The 12,987-nt window shown below is 52.3% G+C and overlaps 1 long non-coding RNA gene across 1 annotated transcript; it reads right to left on the reverse strand.

The window, feature by feature from the left end:
* Nucleotides 1-5,987: 5,987 nt before the first annotated feature.
* Nucleotides 5,988-11,932, reverse strand: LOC138847177 (uncharacterized). Its single transcript, XR_011384824.1, has 2 exons — nt 11,853-11,932; nt 5,988-7,808 (listed from the first exon to the last, which is right to left on the reverse strand). It is a non-coding gene; the product is annotated as an uncharacterized lncRNA (long non-coding RNA).
* Between the last annotated feature and the right edge of the window lie 1,055 nt (nt 11,933-12,987).

The raw sequence follows: 12,987 nt of genomic DNA on the forward strand, positions 1-12,987 counted from the left end.
TAGTATGCAAAAACTATGCATCTTAAAATTTCTTTGCATCAAAATAAACAGATCTTTTCATTATATTATTTCCTAAACTTTCTTATGCACTCTCCAAAGGGCTGAGACAGAAGTGGAATGTGGGCTCTTTGTATGAGTTTCCTCCTTTGCTGGGGTCCCTTGGGCGGAGTGGATTGAGATGTTGAAGACAGGCTGGGGGAGAACTGCTAGCCTGGGGGCAGGCAGAGGGCTGCCAACTGCTGGCGAGAGCAAGGGGTCAGGGCACTTGTGGCTTCCCAGAGTGGGCCTGGAGCCATTTCTGCACTCGTTGGGAAGCACCTCCTGGGTTTTGCTTAGCCTGGCTCATCTTGATTGGAGACCTAGGGTACTGCTCCGTGTGGCCACACTCAGAGCCACACGTTCCTCTATTCTGGGATCCAGGCAGGACTTTCTGAGTTGGACAAAGTGACAGGCACACAGGCCTCCCTACATCAGAAAATCTAGGAGTGCAGGCAGTTAGGCACCCACACTTTTACCAGAATACCTGGACTCCAGCTTCCAGTCAGTGCAGATGCAGGGAGGCAGTGAGGATGCTTCACATAACAGGGTTGCTGAGCCCTGCACTGAGTTCCTGGCGCTTGCCTTCAGCCCTAGCCCAGTCCTGACTGATTGGGACGTTTGGGAAATGAGCCAGCAGACGGGAGCTCCCTCTCTCTCTCTACCTCTATCTCTGTCTTTCTGATTCTCGAACACAGAGATTTAAACATCTCTAGGGTCCTCCAGGAGCCAGGAGGTGCCCCCTGCTACAGTGAGGCCTGCGCAGAGCAAGGGAGGGACCTGGGAGGTGGGGGCAGGGAGGGGGTTCAGGACATTCTCTTTCTCCAGGTGACTAGACATGAAAAGGGCTGGGAAGGAGGGAGGGAGAGGGAAAGTGGAACCCGGGCCAGTGCACCCCAGGATGCTCAAGGGCTGTTCCCGCTACATCTCACCTTGCCGGGCTGAGGCTGACGCGGCCGTGCCCATGAGGACCACAATGGCTGACTTTGGCCTCCTGTCTGTGACATCATGATGGGAATTACCTAGCAAGCGCTGAACAGTAGTTTCTTAGTTTGGGATGTATTATTACTATTGTTTTATTCGGGAGGTGGAGAGAGAGCGAGCAAGAGAGCTCACACCCACTCACTGGTTCACCCCCAAATGCTTACAATGGCTGATGGCCAGGACTGTGTGGGGGCCAAAGCCAGGAGCTGGAAACTCAATCCAGGGTAGAGACCCAATTACTTCAGCCATCACCTACTCCACTCAGGGTCTACACTGGCGGGAGCCGGCGCTAGCACTTGAAGCCAGGCACTCTCATGTAGGATGCTGGGGTCTTAAGTAGCATCTTGACCTCTCAGCCAAGTGCCTGGCCCCGTGATGTATGACATGACGAACTGCAGGCTCCTCTTGCCTGTAGCTCTCTCTGCTTTCCTTCTACACCTAAACCACAGTGCAATGTGTGGCTGAAACACCATCTCCCGTGCCCTCCATGCGTGTCTCTAACCACACAGCGTTAGGACAATGCTCAGGACAAAGGAGGTGCTCCAGAAATGCGGTTCACGGAGACCGAGGAAGTGAGCATCGCGGGCTGTCAGCATTGCTGAAGTTTCCTGACCATTGTCAGCAGAGGGCGCTACAGGACTAATGATGTGTCTGTTCCAGCTTCCTCAACTCAAAAAGTTCACAATTTAAATGAAATGATTTTTAAGTTAAAACATTCATTCTAAAAAGAATAGTTTGCAGTGCTCGAGGTATAATAGTAAACATGACTGTGGCCCTTTAACACACGCACTTGGCCAGCTGGGTCTTGTTTATTTCGCACGCCAGACCTCTGCAGGTGGAAGTGTCCCTGGGCAGCAGACACAGGTGTAGGCTCTGGAGTGAGCGGGCTTCCACTCCTGGCTCTGTCTTTCACTGTCTGACTTTGGACGGGCCACCAACCCCTCCCCCCGCCGTGCTTTGGGGCTGACACTTGTGCTTGACCTCAGGGCTCGGTGTGCGATGCCAACAGAGGATGCCTGCCAGGTGCTGGACAGACTACTTTGCAGGCAGCCCGAGCCCAGCAGCTGTTGGTCCTTACTCACTATTGTTACAACACCAGGTCCCTGGTGAAGACAATGCTCAGGCTCTTACATGGGGTCTTCCAAAAGTTCACGAAAAAGTGGAATTACGAGAGAGAAATTTATTTTTATGCAAAAAATCCTTGACATCCATGCAGCATTTCATCCTCCCACAATCTGCATTTTCTGTGAACTTTTTTCAGCACTGTATAATTAGAACAGAAGTCCCACCTCATGCAGCCCCGGGCCTCTGCCTTTGGCACCACCTGTCCTTTACCGTCACTGCTGATAAACCTTCCAGCTGTGCTAATAATACCCTTCAGGCCTGCTGCAGCACTGAAAGCTTAAAAAAAAAAAAAAAACCAAACCACATCCTCTTGAAATTTTATTGATGCTATTAATTTATTCAGTAACTGGTTTTTCTTGAGAAGTTCACAGTTAACTTCGGTCAAGTGCTGTGCATGCCCCATGATCTGAGTCTGAGTGCTCAGATCAAGTAGGTTCGCTGTCCTGGGCAGTTTAGGCCTAGTGTCATGACCTCAATGACTTCGGGGCCAGCAGATGTCTAGGATAGGAGTAGTCAGGAGTCTGGCCCTGCCTGGAGCAGGAAATCCGTATGTAGGACTGCTATTGCTACATTTTCTGATCTTTCTTTTTTCCAAAGATATACTTATTTGAAAAGTGGAGGTACAGTGAAAGAAGGAGAGACAGACAGAGTGAGCTCTTCCATCTGATGGGTCACTCTCCAAATGGCTGCAGCAGCTGGGGCTGGGCCAGGCAGAAGCCAGGAGCCTGGAACTCCATCCAGGTCTCCATGTGGGTGCAGGGGCCCAAGTACCTGGGCTGTCATATGCTGCCTTCCCAGGCACGTTAGCAGGAGCTGGATCAGAAGCTGAAAAGTCGGCACTTGGATGGGCGGTGGCTTAACCAGCTGTGCCTACACTGGCTCCAGATATTCTGATTCTTCAAGAGAAGCAAGGAGTCTGAATTTTTATGTGAAATATGCCAATTGGTAAGTCTTGTCAACTGCTTTTAAGTTTTATACATAACACCATTGAGTCCAAATAAAACATGTCTCTAGGACACATCCACACTTAGCAATCACTGGACGAGCTCTGAGCTGGGAGGGGGCACCACAGAGACCCAGGGGCTCCCAGGGACCACAAGAGCATCCCCTCTTCTGTCCGAGGGACCTTGTCTAAGGCCGGTGTATTTTGCTGAATTGCTCATTCTCTCCCTTTGGCCAAGTAGAAGCTTTGCTCTTTCTGGAAAGAATCAGATTCCTCATCTAAATAGCATTGGAAACTTCTGGAAAGAGAATTAGAAGCCGGCGCTGCGGCTCACTAGGCTAATCCTCTGCCTTGTGGCGCCGGCACACCGGGTTCTAGTCCCGGTCGGGGCGCCGGATTCTGTCCCGGTTGCCCCTCTTCCAGGCCAGCCCTCTGCTGTGGCCAGGGAGTGCAGTGGAGGATGGCCCAAGTGCTTGGGTCCTGCACCCCATGGGAGACCAGGAGAAGCACCTGGCTCCTGGCTTCGGATCAGCGCGGTGCGCCAGCCACAGTGCGCTGGCCGCGGTGGCCATTGGAGGGTGAATCAACGGCAAAGGAAGACCTTTCTCTCTGTCTCTCTCTTTCTCACTGTCCACTCTGCCTGTCAAAAAAAAAAAAAAAAAAAAGAAAGAGAACTAGAATGCTGGAACTTGGGACAGGAGTTGTGGCATAGAAAGTAAAACTGCCACCTGCGATGCCAGCATCCCATATGCGTGCCGGTTTGAGCCCTGGCTGCTCCATTTCTGATTCAGCTCTCTGCAAATGTGCCTGGGAAAGCCGTGGAAGATGACCCAAGTGCTTAGGCTCCTGCATCCACATGGGAGACTCAGAGGAAGCTCCTGGCTCCTGGTTTCCACCTGACTCAGCCTTAATAATTGCAGGCATCTGGGGAGTGAACCAGTGGATGGAAGACCTCTCTCTCTCTCTCTCTCTCTCTCTCTCTCTCTCTGTAATTCAGCCTTTTAAATAAATAAATCTTAAAAGAAGAAGAAGAATGCTAGAATGTGTTGTAACCTGTGGAGCAATTCCAGGTCAGTTTCAGACCCTTGCCCATCTTCCTCCAACACACCCCCTGTCGCTGCTTCCACCGTCTAGGGTCAGCCAGGACTCAGGTCTTTCCCTCTGTGAAGACACTGGCTTAGAGAAGGAGGCTTCAGTTTTGGGTATTTTTTTTCTTTTTAAAGATTTATTTATTTATTTGAAAGGCAGAGGGGGGAGAGACTGGGAGAGAGAATTTCCTAGCTACTTGTTTACTCCCCAAATGGCTGCAATGGCTAGGCTTGGGCCTGACTGAAACCAGGAGCCCAGAACTCCAACTGGGTCTCCGACGTGGGTGCCAGGGGCCCATCCTCCGCTGCTTTCCCAGGTGCATTAGCAGGGAGCTGGATCAGAAGTGGAAACTGGCACTTGTATGGGAAGCTGGTGCTGCAAACGGTGGCTTTCCCTGCCATACCACAGTGCAGGCCCCCAGTCTTCACTTTCTCTTAAAAAAAAAAAAAAGATTTATTTTATTTATTTGAAAGGCAAAGTTACACAGAAGCAGAGACAGAGAGACAAAGAGAGAGATCTTCCATCTGCTGATTCACTCCCCAGATGGCTGCAACGGCTGGAGATAGGCTGATCCAATCTGAAGCCAGGAGCTTCTTCTGGGTCTCCCAAGCAGGTACAGAGGCCCAAGGACTTGGGCCATCTTCTACTGCTTTCCCAGGCCATCGCAGAGAGTGGGATCAGAAATGGAACAGCTGGGACTCGAACCGGCACCCCTATGGGATGGCGACACTGCAGGCAGCAGCTTTCCCCACTATACCACAGTGCCGGCCTACCAGGCTTCACTTTCTAAGAGCCAGAACAGGAGCCTCCTTGTGCGCCTATGATAGCTCTTCTCCAGCCCCAAATTTTGAACCATTGTTTTCTTTTGAAGATTATTTACTTATTTGAAAGGCAGAGTGACAGAGAAGGGAATAAACAGAGAGAAAGGGAAATCTCCCATCTGCTGGTTCACTCCCCAAATGCCCACAACAGCCAGGACTGGGCCAGGCTGAAGCCAGGAGCTGGGAACTCCATCTAGGTCTCCCACATGGGTGGCAGCAACCCAAGCACTTGGGCCATCATCCGTTGCCTCCCAGGAGCATTAGAAGGAAGCTGGAGTGGAAGTGCGGAGTAGGTAGGACTTGAATCAGGGTGCGGGCGACTCAGGTAACAGCCTAACCGGCTGCACCTTGGGAAGGATTTGCTTTTGCAGCTAACAGTCTCTGAGCCAGCTGGTTCTTTATTTCTAATGTCTTTTTTTTTTTTTTTTTTTGGACAGGCAGAGTGGGCAGTGAGAGAGAGACAGAGAGAAAGGTCTTCCTTTGCCGTTGGTTCACCCCGCAATGGCCGCTGCGGCCGGCGCTGCACTGATCTGAAGCCAGGAGCCAGGTGCTTCTCCTGGTCTCCCATGTGGGTGCAGGGCCCAAGCACTTGGGCCATCCTCCACTGCACTCCCTGGCCACAGCAGAGAGCTGGCCTGGAAGAAGGGCAACCGGGACAGAATCCGGCGCCCCGACCGGACTAGAACCCGGTGTGTCAGCGCTGCAGGCGGAGGATTAGCCTAGTGAGCCATGGCGCCGGCCTAGTTCTCTATTTCTGCGGTAAATACCTGGACAGGTGGACAGCAGAAAACAGAGAGGCTTGGTTCTTTACAGCGTAACAGCTCCTGCATTGTGGTGTTATGTATGCTGATTCTGTGCTGGTTATTAAATGAAAAAAAAAATTATTAGACATCTCTGGGCTGCTGATGCGAGAAAAACAAAACACACTTTGTTGAAGCCTCCGTTAGCTAAGTTTTATGAGGGAACTTCAAAAAGTCCATGGAAAGATGGAATTAAAAAAGTTTATTTGGTGCAAAAAATATTGGTTGAAAGCCATGCATAGTTTTTTCATAATATGCATTTTGATGAGTCTTTTTTTTTTAAAAGTACCCTTGTATATTTTTACATCTCAAACACCAAAATATCAGTGGAAATTAGTGGTGTGACAGCGAGCCCAGATGTAGACCACGTCATCTGGAGACAGTCTAGAAACAGGGTTTGATTCAGCAAATCAAGCCAAGGCGGACCTGACGGCGCATGCATTTGCCCAGGTGCCACCTGCAGTCAACCAGGAGCAATACCCTCCTCAACTCCGCCCACAAAAGACCCGCACCTGCGCCGTTAGGGAGTTTCCCAGGCTGAGCAAACGCCCAGCACAGCCCGGTAGGACTCCTATTTGACCTCCCTGGGGAGGCGGTACAGAGCAACACTGCCGTTTTGAACGTGTTGCTTGCAAAAGGACCCCAGCACCTGCACAGCGCTTGGTGCAGAGTGAAGAGAGGGTGTGGCCACGCCTCCCCAAGCTGAGTGAAGCCCCCTGTTCAACGGGTGGAACCTCTCCCCGCTGCTCTGTCCCCTTTGCATCCGAGCTGGGGCCTCCAGGAAACCTCGCCTGGGTTGCAGCGTGCCTTCTGGTCAATTTCTGTCGCAAGCGAGGTCAGCAACAACCAGGCCTCCTGCATTCGCGGTAGCTGAGGCTAAGCCACACCCTTAGATGCGGCGCCTGTTAGGGCTGCAAATTCTCTCTTTCTGGAACGACTTCCGATCCCCAGTGACAAACAGCCAGAGTACAGTGACGGCAATTCTCACCCCCTCTTAGCCACCGCCCAACCCCCATTTCATGGTGCAAGAAGCGAGTAACATTAAAGCAAAGAAAGAAAAACAGAACGGACGAAGGAAAAAAAAAAGCAATAGCCAGGCTTGCGGTGGGCGGAGGGCCGGGTGCTCGCAGTGCCAGACTCTGGACCTGGGCTTAGCTGTCCTGGCCCAAGCCGCGGGTTTCCGAGCTGGCCGGGCTGCGGTGGCGCCACCCGAGCGTCCCCATCGCCAGTTTCCTGGGCCGCGGTATTTCCAGGGCTTTCCATTCGTCTCTGTTGTCTTCCTTGGCTGTGGCCTGGCTCGTGCTGATGAAGCCATATCCCGAGCCAGTGTGGCTGTGGTACCAGGCTAGCCCGAAGCGCGCAGGCCCTGAGAACGGACGGGTTAGCCCAATCTCCGTGCCCGCCAGCATTAATAGGCAATTGCCCCAGGGAGATAATACAGGAAGAAAAAAAAAACGGCTAAAAATATACAGTGAATCACAGAAAATTACATCTCTTAAAACCCACCGTGTATTCCCATTGCCATAGCAACCCCCGGCTAGTAAAGACAGAACCGATTCATCACAGGCTTTCCCGCGCGTGGATTCCGCCGGAAGCGCCTCCAGCCTGCGCTGTGGTCCCAGCGAGGCGGGCAGGGCAAGGCGGCCATCGCCACTGCGCGTTTCTCCGCGCCTCCCGCCCCTTCCTGGGCTGCGTCTGCGGCAGCCAGCACCCTGGCATTGCTTGCATGCGACCCAGCGGGCCTCAGCTTGTCCGGGTGCTGCATTCCGCCCGCCGGAGGGCCGAGGGCAGCAGCAGCGGGCCGGCTTCCCCCAGGGGCGGCGGGTGTCAGCCTGGACCGAGGGAACCGAGAGGGGAGAGGCGCTGCCTCCCTCTTTCTCGACTTTTCTTCTCCTCTCTACTCCCTCTTGTCCACCTCCTGCGCTCTCCGTTCTCTCCTTGTCTCTTCCTCTGTGAAATGGGCTGAGTGCAGGCCGGAGAGAGCCTCGATGTTCGCAGTGAGCCGCGTCTCTGGCAAGATGAAAACATGTCTACTCATTGCAACTCCCAAATCCATTGGCATATAATGTGTGCTTTGTAACAATTAAAAAAAAAAGATTCTTGACTGCTGTTAAACTTTAATAATTTTGGACATATGTTCTTGGCCAGAGTTCTAGAATGTTCTCCCTCAGAAACAGCCCTGCCTGGGCATGTCAAAGAAAAAAACAGAGGAGACAGCTGGAAGGAGCCTCCCACTGGCTCAACCTGAGACGATCTGAACTTCAAGAGAAAAATAGATAATACTGATTGCAGCGCTTTATAACGCACTGAATAAAATAAGAAAATGGAAGCCCATACTGGTAGTAACAAACGAATACATGGAGGAAAAAAAAAAGTCCTTCCCTGACAGTAAAATCCCGACCAACAGGAATGGGCGTTTGGCACAGCGGTTAAGAAGGCTGTTGGGATGCCTGCATACTATCTGCCAGGGTTTGGGTTCGAGTCCTGGCTCCACTTCTGAGTCCAGCTTCCTGCTCACGTGCACCCCCAGAGGCAGTGGTAATGGCTCAGGTGGTTGGGTTCCTACCAGTCGCGTGGGAAACGGTTGTGTCCAGCTGTGGTCCTGAACTGGCTGCTGTGGGGGTACTTGGGGAATGAAAGAGCCAGACATGTGTGACTCTGTCTCTGTCTCTCTGCCTTTCCAAAAAATATATATATATCCAACTAATAAGGGCAGGTGCTCGTGGTGCACGGGTTAAGCTGCTGCTTGGAATGCCTGCATCCCATAGTCCAGTGCCAGTTCAAGTCCAGCTGCTCCACTTTTGGCCCAGCTTCCCATTAATTCATCCAGGAAGGCAGTGGAAGGTGGCCCAAGTGCTTGAGTCCCCTGCATCCACGTGGAAGACTTGGATGAAGCTCCTGGCTTTGGCCTGGCCCCTGCTCCAACTGTTTCAGCTATTTGGGGAGTGAACCAGTGCCTAAAGATATCTCTCTCTCTCTCTCTCTCTCTCTCTCTCCCCCTCTATCCTTTCCTCTTGCCACTCTGCTTTTTAAGTAGAACAACAACAACAAAACACAACACAACAAACAAACAACTAAATAGTAGAAGAAATGATTAAGTTAGAAAATCATTATAAAAATTACAACTAAAATGTAGGAGAAATGATGGGATTAGAAAGTCATCATTTGGCAGGTTTAAGGTGGTAATATATTCAAGCAGGGATTATCAGTAGATGGTAAAAACGTGAGCAGGAACAGAGATTTAGCCGAGCCTCTGGATTTCATCCCAGTACCTGGGTTCAAGTCCCACCTCTGGTTCCTGACTCTGGGTTCCTGGTAGACAGCAGGTGATGATGGCTCATGTAACTGGACTCCTGCCATCCCTGTGGGGACCTGCATTGTGTTCCCAGCTCTCAGCTCCTGCCCTGCCCCAGCCGGCTCCTGTAAGGCATTGCAGGAATGAACCAGCAGATGGCAGCTCCGTGTCAAAGAAATTAAAGCCATTTTTTTTTTAACGTAGTGGGTAAATTTTGATGAGAAATAGTACATTCGTGCAATCGCAAAGCCTCTCCTCTCAAGAACTGGCATCATGAGGGATGAACAAAACAGATGAACATCATCTCTGGGGCCGCAGTGTCACCTCTGTGGCATCCCTGCTGAAGATGCACGGCCTGACTCCAGCTGCGAGGAAGCATCACATGGTCTGTTAACTAAACAGGTGACTCGTCTACAAAAACAGCAGTATCATGGAAGACTAAAGAACTTCTCCAATTGATGGGACCCTAAAGAGTCCACTTATGTGATCTTGGATTGGGTCTGGAACATTTTTTTCACCCCTCTTATGCTATAAAGAACATTGTTCAAGAAATTGTTGGGGGCCGGTGCTGTGGTGTAGTGGATGAGGCTGCCACCTGTAGTACCTGCGTCCCTTATGGGCGCCGGTTTGAGTCCCGGCTGCTCCACTTCTGATCCGGCTCTCTGCTATGGCCTGGGAAAGCAGTAAAAGATGGCTGAAGTCCTTGGGCCCCTGCACCCACGTGGGAGACCTGGAGGAAGCTCCTGGCTCCTGGCTTTGGATCGGTGCAGCTCTGGGCGTTGCGGCCATCTGGGGAGTGAACCACTGGAGGGAAGACTCTCTGTCTGTCTCTCTCTTTCTCTCTCTCTCCCTCTCTCTCTCACTCTGCCTCTGTCTCTCTCTATCTCTGTAACTCTGCCTTTCAAATAAATTAATTAAAAAGAGAAATTTTTGAAATTTGAAAAAATGTATGCTTTGGGCAAATCATGTTGTATCACCATTAATTTCCTGAGTTTTCTGAGAACACTGGGCTTATGAAAGGGGATGTCTATGTCTTTAAGGAAATAGGTGATCAAATACTTAGAGGAAAAAGGGTGATCTTATCTACAACTTACTCTGAAATGGTTCTGGACAATGTGCATACAGAGAGAAAATGATATGCAAATAAGGGAGGCGTATACAGGTTTCTTGCTTAAACTTTATTTGAAAGGCTCTTTGTGGCCTGCGCCGCGGCTCACTAGGCTAATCCTCCGCCTTGCGGCGCTGGCACACCGGGTACTAGTCCCAGTCTGGGCGCCGGATTCTGTCCCGGTTGCCCCTCTTCCAGGCCAGCTCTCTGCTATGGCCCGGGAGTGCAGTGGAGGATGGCCCAAGTCCTTGGGCCCTGCACCCACATGGGAGACCAGGAGAAGCACCTGGTTCCTGTCTTCAGATCAGCGCGATGCGCCGGCCGCAGGGCACCGGCTGCGGCGGCCATTGGAGGGTGAACCAATGGCAAAAAAGGAAGACCTTTCTCTCTGTCTCTCTCTCTCACTGTCCACTCTGCCTGTCAAAAAAAAAATTAAAAAAAAAAAAAAGAAAAGCTCTTTGTGTGTGTGTGTGTGTGTGTGTGTGTGAGAGAGAGAGAGAGAGAGAGAGACAGAGACAGAGACAGAGAGGGAGAGATCTTCCATCTGCTGGTTCACTCCTCCAATGCCTGCAGTGGCCGGGGCTGGGCCAGGCAGAACCGTGGAGTCCAGAACCGAATCTGACTCCATCCCAAGCACTCCAGGATGGAACGCGGGCTTCCCAGGCAGTGGCTCAACCCACTGCACCACAGTCCCCACCCACACCCCCTTGAAAGTTTGTTTGTTTTTAGAAATTCTTTATGCTTTTGCATTTTTCTGTAAAAAGGACCTTGTGCTTTTCTGGGAGTCTGAAATTATTTTATCACGAAAAGTTCCCCGTCTGCGCACTCAGACGGGGAGTTCTTGTCCCGGGCCTCTTTCCCCCACCCTGACGCTGTGCCTTAGTGCGGGGGAGGGGTCCTCACTGCCCCCTTGGTGACGCTGAATCCTGTCTGGATGGGGGAGTGTGAGTGTGAGGGGAGTCAGAGAGAGAGAGAGAGAGAGGGAGAGAAGGAGGGAGAGAGAGAGAGGGAGGGAGGGAGGGAGGAGAGGCATGTGTGTGTGTGTGTGTGTGTGAAACAAGAGGACAAAGGTTAAATCCAGGAGAAGTCAGTGGCTACCAGATCAGGCTGGAGGATGAAGACAAAGGTCCCTGAGGCTCAGGAAGCCAGGGCGTGGCTTCCAGGAGATGTGCTGACTCAGCTCGGGGAGAGCCAGAGAGAGGCTGGGATGCGAGAACCAGGACTGAGTTCACCTTCTTCATTCTCTCTCTCTCTCTCTCTCCCTCCCCCCTCACAATACACCCCTCTCCTCCCTTTCCCTCCCTCTGTCACACACACACACACACACACACACACACAGCCTTCTCCCTCTCTCTCTCTCTCTCTCTCACACACACACACACACACCCTGTTTCCTAGAACCTTTTCAGACTCTGGTCCCTGGTGAAGGGACAGCCATTTCCGCACAGCGCAGAGCCCAGAGCCCTTTCTTCCTCCGAGTCTCCGGGAATGCGGCCCAGGGTGTGTAAGCCGCTAACTTCAGGTTCCAAGGGGGCCAGGGGAGGTGTGGGGAGCTGTGTGAGACCCTGCACCCCTGGCCCTGCATTTGCTCCAGCCCAGCCCGGATCCTGCATTCAGATCTAAGTCCCCAAACACTCACCCGGACGCCTACCTCGGGGTCGTGCCACAGGCTGCCTTCTAGACCCCTCCCCGGTTTCCCTCACAGCCACTGACTTCAGCCACGCCTCTCGGCACCACAGGCTTCAGCGAGGCAGAGGTGCTCTGCTATTTATGAGACCCAAGGGAGCAGCCTCCTGATGGAAGGAAACCACGCCTAGGGGCGACAGCGAGGGAAGGGCCCCCTCTCCCTTGGGAGTGACTTGCAGCATTTGGAAACCGTGGCTTGAGCTTGGAAGGGAGGCCCAGTAAAGGGGGAAAAATAGAGTCATTTTCAGTTCTGAGAAGATACCTGTGACAATTCCCCAGCACCAGCTGGCCATGCCTGTACAACTGGAACAGGCAGAAGAGCAGTCTTGAAAAAGAAAATGTAAAGTGTTTTTTTTTTTTTCAGGCAGAGTTAGACAGTGAGAGAGAGAGACAGAGAGAAAGGTCTTCCTTCCATTGGTTCACCCCCCAAATGGCTGCTGTGTGTGGTGCTGCGCCGATCCAAAGCCAGGAGCCAGGCGCCCCCTCCCGGTCTCCCATGAGGGTGCAGGGCCCAAGCACTTGGGCCAACTCCACTGCCTTCCCGGCCCACAGCAGAGAGCTGGCCTGGAAGAGGAGCAGCCGGGACAGAATCCGGCGCCCCGACCGGGACTAGAACCCGGGGTGCCGGCGCCGCAGGCGGAGGATTAGCCTAGTGAGCTGCGGCGCCGGAGCAGTTCAGAGTGGACATGCAGACACTAAGCCAGCCTCTGCACGTCCCCGTGGGGAAGGCAGACCCCACGGCGGGGCCCAAGGTGGGCTACAGATGATAGAGGATCCAACTCAATACCTGTCACGTGGCACCTGTGCCCACATAAACCCCCAAGTGGCTTTGTTTCAGAGACGCCGTGCGCAAAATAGTAGCATCTCTTAGCCATCAAGTGGAACTCAGTGACTTGAGAAGAGATTCTGGCTACACTCGGTGCCTGGAGAACTCTGCCGGGAACAGCGGGAGCAGCTGTCAGATGGGAGCAAGAACTGCCCTGGTGCTGGCCGGGCTCCTGCCCTCTGAGTCCATCGGCTCTGACCTTTAGGGTCAATGCCACACGAGGGGTTTTAGTTTTTCTCAAGGTCACCATATGGAAAGATAGCGTGAACTCTGA

The sequence above is a fragment of the Oryctolagus cuniculus genome, chromosome 20 (assembly GCF_964237555.1).
Source record: "Oryctolagus cuniculus chromosome 20, mOryCun1.1, whole genome shotgun sequence".
Classification (NCBI taxonomy): domain Eukaryota; kingdom Metazoa; phylum Chordata; class Mammalia; order Lagomorpha; family Leporidae; genus Oryctolagus; species Oryctolagus cuniculus.